This window comes from Oncorhynchus masou, unplaced genomic scaffold, assembly GCF_036934945.1.
Source record: "Oncorhynchus masou masou isolate Uvic2021 unplaced genomic scaffold, UVic_Omas_1.1 unplaced_scaffold_4462, whole genome shotgun sequence".
NCBI classification, from domain to species: Eukaryota; Metazoa; Chordata; class Actinopteri; order Salmoniformes; family Salmonidae; genus Oncorhynchus; species Oncorhynchus masou.
Genome location: NW_027010856.1, coordinates 1 through 10,592, shown reverse-complemented (window position 1 = coordinate 10,592; position 10,592 = coordinate 1). Strand labels below are relative to the sequence as shown.

General features: G+C 44.0%; 1 pseudogene; it reads right to left on the bottom strand.

The window, feature by feature from the left end:
• Positions 1 to 7,023: 7,023 nt before the first annotated feature.
• On the bottom strand, positions 7,024 to 9,303 carry LOC135535127 (polypyrimidine tract-binding protein 2-like; annotated as a pseudogene).
• Between the last annotated feature and the right edge of the window lie 1,289 nt (positions 9,304 to 10,592).

Genomic DNA, 10,592 nt, shown 5'->3' with positions numbered 1-10,592 from the left:
TAAGCTGCTCTGACAGCTGATGCTTAAAGTTAGTGAGGGAGATATGAGTCCATAGCTTCAGTGATGATTTGCAGTTAGTTCCAGGCCAAAGAGTTCAATCTTGATTTCATCAGAGAAGATAATCTTGTTCCTCATGGTCTGAGTTCCTTAGGTGCCTTCTGACAAACTTAAAGTGGGCCTGTCATGTGCCCTTTACTTAGGAGTGGGTTCCGTCTGGCCACTCTACCATAAAGTCCTGATTGGTGGAGTGCTGCAGAGATGGTTGTCCTTCTGGACAGTTCTCTCATCTCCACAGAGGAACTCTAGAGCTCTGTCAGAGTGACCATTGGGTTCTTGGTCACCTACCTTTCCAAGGCCCTTCTCCCTGGCTGGGATGCCAGTCTTTTTGGTTGTTCCAAACTTCTTCAATTTATGAATGATGGAGGCCACTGTGTTCTCTCAATGCAGCATAAATGTTTTAGTACCCTTCCCCAGATCTGTGCCTTGACACAATCCTGTCTCGGAGCTCTATGGACAATTCCTTCGACCTCAAGGCTTGGGTTTTGCTCTGACATGCACTGTCAACTGGGGCACCTTATATAGACAGGTGTGTGCCTTTCCAAATCATGTCCAATCAATTAAATTTACCACAGGTGGACTCTAATCAAGATGAAGAAACATCAAGGATTATCAATGAAAACAACAGGATGAGCTCAATTTCAAGTCCTATAGCAAAGTGTCCGAATACTTATGAAAATAAGGTATTTCTGTTTTTATTTGTAACAATTTCTAAAAACCTATTTTTGCTTTGCCATTATGGGGTATTGTGATGCCATTATGGGGTATTGTGATGCCATTATGGGGTATTGTGACGTCATCATGGGGTATTGTGATGCCATTATGGGGTATTGTGACGTCATTATGGGGTATCGTGATGCCATTATGGGGTATTGTGACGTCATCATGGGGTATTGTGATGCCATTATGGGGTATTGTGATGCCATTATGGGGTATTGTGATGCATTATAGAGTATTGTGATGTCATTATGGGGTATTGTGATGTCATTATGGGGCATTGTGATGCCAGACTGATGAGGAAAATGTTTAATTTAATCCATTTTAGAATAAGGCTGTAACATAAATGTGGAAAATGTCAAGGGGTCTGAACACTTTCCAAATGCACCATATAGAGTGGGGCAAAAAAGTATTTATCAGCCACCAATTGTGAAAGTTCTCCCACTTAAAAAGATGAGAGAGGCCTGTAATGTTCATCATAGGTACACTTCAACTATGACAGACAAAATGAGAAAAAAAATCAGAAAATCACATTGTAGGATTTTTTATGAATTTATTTGCAAATTATGGTGGAAAATAAGTATTTGGTCAATAGCAAAAGTTTATCTCAATACTTTGTTATATACCCTTTGTTGGAAGTGACAGGGGTCAAACGTTTTCTGTAAGTCTTCACAAGGTTTTCACACACTGTTGCTGGTATTTTGGCACATTCCTCCATGCAGATCTCCTCTAGAGCAGTAATGTGTTGGGGCTGTTGCTGGGCAACACAGACTTTCAACTCCCTCCAATGATTTTCTATGGGGTTGAGATCTGGAGACTGGCTTGGCCACTCCAGGACCTTGAAATGCTTGGCTGGTGGCTGACTAAATACTGTTTTGCCCCACTGTATGTTTCCATTTGTAATATATTCTAAAGCTGCATGAAGAGACTAATGATGATTTGAAAAAATTTGCAAATAAACTAAAGTAAAAAAATATATAAACACAAAATAACAAAAACAAATCTATATACAGCGGGTACCAGTACCGAGTCAATGTGCGGGGGTATAGGTTAGTCGAGGTAATTTGTTCATGTAGGTAGGGGTAAAGTGACTATGCATAGATAATAAACAGCGGGTAGCAGCAGTGTAAAAACAAATGGGGGCAATTTGATACATTTCTCAGCAGTCTTATTACTTGGGGGTAGAAGCTGTTAAGGAGCCTTTGGTCATAGACTTGGTGCTCAGGTACCACTTGCCATGCAGTAGCAAAGAAAACAGTCTATGACTTGGGTGACTGGAGTGTCTGACAATTTTATGGGCTTTCCTCTGACAATGCCTAGAATATAGGTCCTGGATGGCAGGAAGCTTGGCCCCAGTGATGTACTGGGCCGTACACATTACACTCTGTAGCACCTTATGGTCAGATGCTGAGCAGTTGCCGTACCAGGCGGTGATGCAACCGGTCAGGATACTCTCAATGGTGCAGCTGTAGAACTTTGAGGATCTGGGGACCCATGTCAAATCTTTTCAGTCTCCTGAGGGACGAAAAGGTTTTATCGTGCCCTCTTCACAAATGTCTTGGTGTGTTTGGACCATGATAGCTTGTTGGTGATGTGGACTACAAGGAACTTGAAACTCTACCCACTCCACTACAGCCCCGTCGATGTTAATGCGGGTCTGTACGGCCCACCTTTTCCTGTAGTCAACGATCATCTCCTTAGTCTTGCTCACGTTGAGGGAGAGGTTGTTGTCTCTGACCTCCTCCCTATAAGCTGTCTCATCGTTGTAGGTAATCAGGCGTACCACTGTTGTGTTGTTAGCAAACTTAAGGATGGTGTTGGAGTCGTGTTTGGCCACGCAGTCATGGGCTAACAGGGAGTACAGGAGGGGACTAACCACGCACCCTTGAGGGGCCCCAGTGTTGAGGATAAGACTGGCAGACATGTTGTTGCCTACCCTTACCACCTGGGAGCGGCCCATCAGGAAGTCCAGGACCCAGTTGCAGAGGGAGGTTTTTAGTCCCAGGGTCCATAACATAGAGATGAGCTTTGTGGGCACTATGGTGTTGAACACTGAGCTGTAGTCAATGAACAGCATTCTCACATAGGTGTTCCTTTTGTCCAGGTGGGAAAGGGCAGTGTGGAGTGCAGTTGAGATTGCGTCATCTGTGGATCTGTTGGGGAGGTATGCGAACTGCAGTAGGTCTCGAGTATCCGGGATGATGCTGTTGATGTGAGCCATGACCAGCCTTTCAAAGCACTTCATGGCTACTGACGTGAGTGCCATGGGTAGGTAATCATTTAGGCACGTTACCTTCGCTTCCTTGGGCACAGGACTATCGTAGTCTGCTTGAAACATGTTGGTATTACAGACTCGGTCATGGAGAGGTTGAAAATGTCAGTGAAGACACTTGCCAGTTGGTCCCGCGCATGTATTAGGTACACATCCTGGTAATCTGTCTGTCCCTGCGGCTTTGTGAATGTTGACCTGTTTAAAGGTCTTGCTCACATCGGCTACCGAGAACGTTATTACACAGTGGTACGGAACAGCTGGTGCTCTCATGCATGCTTCAGTGATGCTTGCCTCAAAATGAGCATAAAAATACATTTAGCTTGACTGGTAGGTTTGCGCACTGGCCAGCTCACGGCTGGGTTTCCCTTTTGTAGTCCGTAATAGTTTTAAAGCCCTGCCACAAACGAAGTGGTAGAAATTAGGTAAAACGGATTTAAATTTGCCTGTATTAAAGTCCCTGGCCACTAGGGAGCGCTGCTCCTGGATGAGAACTGTCTTGTTTTCTTATAGCCTTATATAGCTCATTGAGTGCGATCTTAGTGCAAGCATCGGTTTGTGGTGGTAAAAAGACAGCTATGAACAATATAATTGAGAACTCTCTTGGTAGGTCGTGTGGTCTTCAGCTTATCATGAGGTACTCTACCTCAGGCGAGCAATACCTTGAGATTTCTTCAATATTAGACATCGCGCACCAGCTGTTGACAAATAGACACATACCCCTTACCAGACGTAGCTTTTCTGTAATGACCAGCCGATGCACGGAAAGTCCCGCCAGCTCTATATTATCCGTGTGTGTCGTTCAGTCAGTGACTTGGTGAAACATAAGATGTTACAGTTATCAATGTAGTGTTGGTAGGATAGTCTTGAATGTATATTAGCCAATATAATGGATTGTAGTGAAGTTTACTCACTGGCCTATGAATCCTCAGCAGGCAATCCGACCTCCGCTCCATTTGTCTCCCATCTTTTCTATATGCAAATATTTCCCCTTCTACTGAAGCAGCTCACACTCACATGGCTCAGTCAGATATCTTAATTCTTGTTAGCCAACGTACATGATCAGGTACTTCACAGGCATCTCAGCTATGAAGTAGGCTCCAAGTGAAGACAGACACATCAGGACACAAATGCTGGGTCCATCTCATCGAATTCCAAGGCGCTTATTGAAGATGCTAGAAGATCTGTCCACAGGGTGAGTAGGCCTAACGAACAGCAATCTATTATCCCCCATAGTGCAAAACGTTGACCTATTCCATGGGTCAATTTGTCATTTGGTGCATTAAATAAATATTCCAAACATCTGGGACAGTTGTACAAATTTAAGATCAATTGCAACCGACAACAAAAACAAAGCAATGAGGCTGATGCAAACAGATCAGAAGGTTTAGCTTAAAATGTTGATCAACTATTAGGCTATTTCTTCGCATTATAAGCGCAGCGATGCGCGAAATGTTCCAAAATGCCATCAATTAGTGGGAAAATATTGTTTCCAAGTGACCGCAAACGCAATTATTATAAAGGTGTATTTTTATGGTGAAAATTATCTTCCCCAAACTTGAAACTCACGCTCTACTCCTGTTGTAAAGCAAATCAATGTGCTTAATTTAAAGAAGTTGCTTTGCCCACTTTAGTTGATACAAACAAACCTTATCTGAACATGCATGTACCGGTCTCAGAACAGGACCATGGGAAAAGTAATACTACGCACATTAAATAGCGAATGGGGAGGACGCTTTTCCCGTGGTTCATTTTCATGCCAGCCAAGTAGGCTATACTTTTGTTGTAAAGGTAAGCAATGTGCTTATCTTGTCTATTACCGTTCTGTATTAATGTCATGTTCTATGTGGACCCCGGGAAGAGTAGATGCTCTTAGTAACAGCTAATGGGGATCTGAATAAAATACAATCAAAATAATATTAAAGCGCGAGTGGAGAGAAAAAGATGAGCAGGTCGTGAGAGAGAAGTGAAGAGCTACAGAAGTTTATTGAACATGCTAGAGAAAAGCAGAACACTCACACACACACGATAGAAGAGAAACATCTAAAACACGTCCGACCAAATCTCCCGACTTTTTTTGTTAGAAAATTATTTTAATCGTGCCGCTTCCAAACTATATCTGAATCTTACATTTCCAGAGATGTAAAAAATGTAACCAATATAGAAAAGACACTTTTTCTCTCTTGAAAACATACGTTTATCCAGCAAGTTGAGGGATTCTTAAAAACCATAATGGTTATTATGTGTAGGTCTGCTTAAAATAAATGTATAAGGAATTAATGTCGTTGATAATGAATCGTGTCCCGTACCTTACCTTATTTTTTCTCTCCTCCCTGATACACAAAATATATCAGAGGGGGTTCATTAAAATGTTGATTCTTTTTCCTTTGTGATACAACTGTAAATGAAAGACGAAAAAGGCACAGACTTTGGTCCCAACCAGGGTTGTCCCTCTAAACAGCAACACGTTGACTTCACAACAGGTTCTACTAACCTCTTCCAACACATGCAAAAGCATTTTTTTTTCTTTTGGTAACACTTCGCTAGAACTGTGTGTTTCAAAACAGTCATAACATTTGCTTTGTCATGTATGACAATATCGTGGCCGTTAAGTGCAGTTCAAATTAGTAAAAGTATTACGCAGGTTTTATTCCAAGAACTAGAGAGAACAGGCAGTAGATGCATAGAAAACCTCACCTCCTACCCATGTACATGAATGTGATGAAAACAAGGGAAGTATAACCTATAAAGAACAGAAACATTAAGACTATTTTAGTAAATGTGTAAACTAAACAAAAAAAAGGAAAAATAACCAGGGTTAAAAATCAGTGTTGTTGGTTGTTCCTCTACAAGAAACCTTCAAGCAACATGGTCTAAATGAGCTAAAATTAAAATAAAAAAGTCTGATTCAACTTCAATCTCATATTGTTCAATTCTCCACAACAACTACAGTGAATTTAACGGGGAAGGGGGGGGAGTAAAACCTCCACAAATTGAACAGCAACTGAAAAAGGCAAAACTTGGATGGCAGAAGCATACAAACTACAACAGTGACACGGGGGAAGAGACAAATCATGTTAAATTTCACATCAAAATTAAATGTGCCTCAAAATCAGACAGGGATTCATGTCAATATTTGGGATGTAAAAAGAGTCGATAGTCTGGTAAGGCACATATCTTGTAGAACTAATCATCATAGTCAAAGAAGAGGCGCCCATGTCCAATCATCCACCCTTCATAATGAGAAGGTAGAAAAGGCAAATAGTTTGCTGATCATACAAATGGGTTATAGGATTAACACAGGGGTCAGGGGGGTTAACACAGGAGTCAGGATCAGAGGCTATGGGATTAACACAGGGGTCAGGATCAGAGGCTATGGGATTAACACAGGGGTCAGGATCAGAGGCTATGGGATTAACACAGGGGTCATGATCAGAGGGTGTGGGACTAACACAGGGGTCAGGGTCAGAGGGTGTGGGACTAACACAGGGTCAGGATCAGAGGGTGGGATTAACACAGGGTCAGGGTCAGAGGGTGTGGATTAACACAGGGGTCAGAGGGTGTGGGATTAACACAGGGGTCAGGGTCAGGGGTGGGACTAACACAGGGTCAGAGGGTGGGACTAACACAGGGGTCAGAGGGTGGGGACTAACACAGGGGTCAGAGGGTGGGACTAACACAGGGGTCAACACAGGGGTGTGGGACTAACACAGGGCCAGGATCAGAGGGCAAGGGACTAACACAGGGCCGATCAGAGTGAAGGGGCTAAAATGTCCTCAAAACATAGAAGTACAACATTTCCTCCCCGGTTTGGGTTTCTGGTTCTCTGAAGGAATGACTGATGACACTTAGAAAGAAACAATAAAAGGTCCAAATGTGGTCCTCTAGAGTCTGGAACGAGTCAACAGGGTTTAACAAATGCCTGCTAGGAAAACAGAAAGCTGTGGATGTTGTGGAGGATCGATCATTATGCAACAAGTTTAGATGGTGGATTTGGAGAAGGAGACTCAGGTGATGGTTGTCGCCCATGTTGTAGTTGGGGAGGCCGATCAGACCCTGGATGGCCTCTTCCACCGTTGACATCTGGAGCAGCGCCATTTTGTGATCCCTGGGAACAGAAGAACGGTTGAACACATTGAAATAACTTTGATCTGTCCAAACTGTTCCAATCAGAATGTAGTGGGGGTATGCTCTGCTCTCAACCACACCCCACAGAATGGACAGTAATACAGCTCAGCAAGTCTCACATACTCCTGGAGCTAGCCACAGAGCTAAGGAGTGTTCAAAAAATAAAATCAATGCTCAAGTTCATTCACAACTAATTGAAGAACAACTGTAGCTCAGTTCTGTTATTATAAAAAAAAAACACGAAGAGAGACGTACTGAAAGAACTTGAATGCGTTCACGGTCCCCCGGGCGTTTGAGAAGAGCAGTCGGAGTCTTCTCGGAAACGTCCGTCTGTGGAAACACGTCAACTTAGCATTCTAACGGCACAGACCACAACTTAGGCATTCTAAACCCAGGCACAGACCACAACCCAGGCACAGACCACAACCCAGGCACAGATCACAGCTTTTCTTTAACTAGTCAAGTTGCAGTGAAGAACAAATTCTTATTTTACAATGACGGCCTGAACCCCCCCTGGGCCGAACCCGGACGACGCTGGGGCCAATTGGTGCCGCCCTACGGGACCCCCAGTCACGACCGGTTGTGCTACAGCCTGGAATCAAACCAGGTATGTAGTGACGCTCTAGCACTGAGATGCAGTGCCTTAGGGCTTCCCGAGCTGCGCAGTGGTCTAAGACTTCACTGATCTAAGAACAGTTTTTATGAACTCACAATGGTTATTGTTAGGATTTGAACATGGTAAGCAGATCCTCTGTCTGTTGGTGTATTCCCCTAGACATAAAGCCCTGCTTAACTTTTCTTCCAGGTATAGATGTTGCCTCAGATTACCTCCCCAAATCCTAGTGAGAAAGAACAAAACTGTCCTTAAAATCAGTGTCTAGGGAATGCGCCTAACAGATACAGAATCTGCTTACCATGTCCAAATCCTAACAATCACCATTATGAGCTAATTCAAAACTGTTCTTAGATCAGTGTGTCGTGTGGAGGCCATGTGGTAGACTTACGGGATGTTGGAGAGGTGAAGAGTAGTGGTGGGAGGGAAAATATTCTGAAGTTCTTGGAGCCAGGCTTCTTGAAGTGTGCAGGGCGAGTTGGTGAAGTCTTTGGTGAGGCCCTGGTCATCCAGTCCATCCCTGGCAGCTGCACCGAGGTGTGCTTAGACAGAGTCACCCCTGATTGGTTTCCCATGCATCTTCTGCCCATTCAGGTGACTCATGGCTGGAAGCATTTCATTTGTACCGAGTGAGTTTTATACAGCAGTACTGTGTCCCAAGACAAACACCCCCCCCCCCCACACATTTAGGAGAGAATCTACTTCAAAAAGACTGGAACTAGACACTAAATAAAATCTGGGGAGATGTCCTTTATCAGTCAATAAACATGAGACAATAGAGGAGGATCATGTTACCTAGCCGAGGCCCATACCTAAGCCGGGGCCGCATACCTAGCCGGCCGCATACCTAGCCGGGCCCATACCTAGCCGAGCCGGGGTCTTACCTAGCTGGGCTTGGTTGGAATCAGCCATCTGTATCAGAGCACTGTCTTTCTTATTGTAGAGGATCTTCACCCTCTGGGTATCACCATACACCCCTAGGTTAAAGTCATGAGCAGACGAGAGGAGGGCTGAGGAAGAGGAGGAAGAGGAGACAGTGAGGAAACACTTTAGCACTTGAGATAGAGGGAAAGTTTAGGCAAGGCAGAGACAGAGTAAGAGGCTAGATAGAGAGAGAGAGTCTGAATGTAGGCTAGAGATCATTCATCAGAATTAACATTTGAAGAGAGTTGAGCAAGAGGTGTGTGTATATTAAGGACAGATTGAGACACCCCCATAAACAGATACGTTAATGACATGTTTGGCTAATTAAATTACTGTACAGGCTATGCCAAATCAATGTACCATGCATTTTAACAGAAATCTATGGATGGATCAATTTCGATAGCCAAAGAGAGACAGAAAAACACAACCGAGGAGCAACAACAACAAAACTAAAAAGTCAAAACAATTACTGCAATATGGAACAAAAGAAAAAAAGAAAAACAAAAGTGAATCTTTCAACAGAAATAAGCAACAACAGAAGAGCAACAGAGAGCTAACAGGTCAAGAGAGTAAACAGACTTTGGGGTGTAACCATCTTTAGAAGAGGAGAAGAGAGCAAGCAGCAGAAGACAGGAAGACAGGTAGAAGAGTCGGAGCGGAGGTAGAGAGAGCGGAGGTGGGACAGATCATCCAGGAGGGTGTTTCCCTGTGAGAATGGTGGTGGTCATGGAGTATGGTTCAAGGCAGTTAAACTTGGGGATAAAGGTTGGTCCGAGGGAACAGGTTTTGTTCAAGCACGGGGGGGGGTTGCAGAGATGGGGGGGATGGGTGGAGGAGAGAGAGCACGAGGGATGAAGAGTTAGTAGGTGGGGAGGGAGGGGGATGAAGAGTGGGTGGGGGGTAGGTGAGAGAGGGATGAAGAGAGGTGGTAGGGGGGGAGAGGAAGGGTAATTAGGTGGGGAGGGAGAGAGGGATGAAGAGTGGGTGGGGTAGGTAGGTAGGGGAGAGAGAGAGTGGGGGGGGGAGAAATATGAAGGGTAATTAGGTGGGAGGGAGAGAGGGAAGGAAAATGCAAATGTAAAAACAAAGTGAGGAGGGAGACAAATTAAGATACAGGTCAGTACACAGGAAATGATGCAGGAGTTTGGTCAGACTGACTGGTTCATGTACTTTATCACAACTAAATAAGCAAATAAAACTGGGCCAAATGTATATCATCCCCTTGACAAACACGGATAAGGTACAGTCAATGTCAAAATCATAAACATACGAGTTATAGCCTAGCAATGAACAAAAAAAGACAGGCAACTGATGAAGTCCAGGATCAATCGGTACATAGTAAAAGGGTGTGAAATGAAGATAACTAGTAGAACGAGCATGCACAAATCTCTGTTTAGTGTCATCGACATGCAAGAACAGACATGAAACCCTGGAAGCACTATGGCATCCATAGAAATAATGTTTGACCTCACAGACATTATTGTCAACAGGGTGTGGAGCCAAAATATAACTGCAAGTTTAAGTATCTGAAATACAGGGTCCTCTCCATAGAGACAGAGGTGAAGTCAGGATAGGAGAGAGTGCAGAGGAGAGAGACAGTTGCATTTCAGCTCAGTCAGGCAAAAGGAGAAAGAGAGAATAGGAGAGTTAACCAGCTTCAGCTCAACATGGCAGAGAGAATAGGAGAGTTAACCAGCTTCAGCTCAACATGGCAGAGAGAATAGAGAGTTAACCAGCTTCAGCTCAACATGGCAGAGAGAATAGGAGTTAGTTAACCAGCTTCAGCTCAACATGGCAGAGAGAGAGGAGGAGAGTTAACCAGCTTCAGCTCAACATGGAAGAGAGGAGGAGAAAGAGAGACTCAGTCTGCACTGGCAGGCTTCG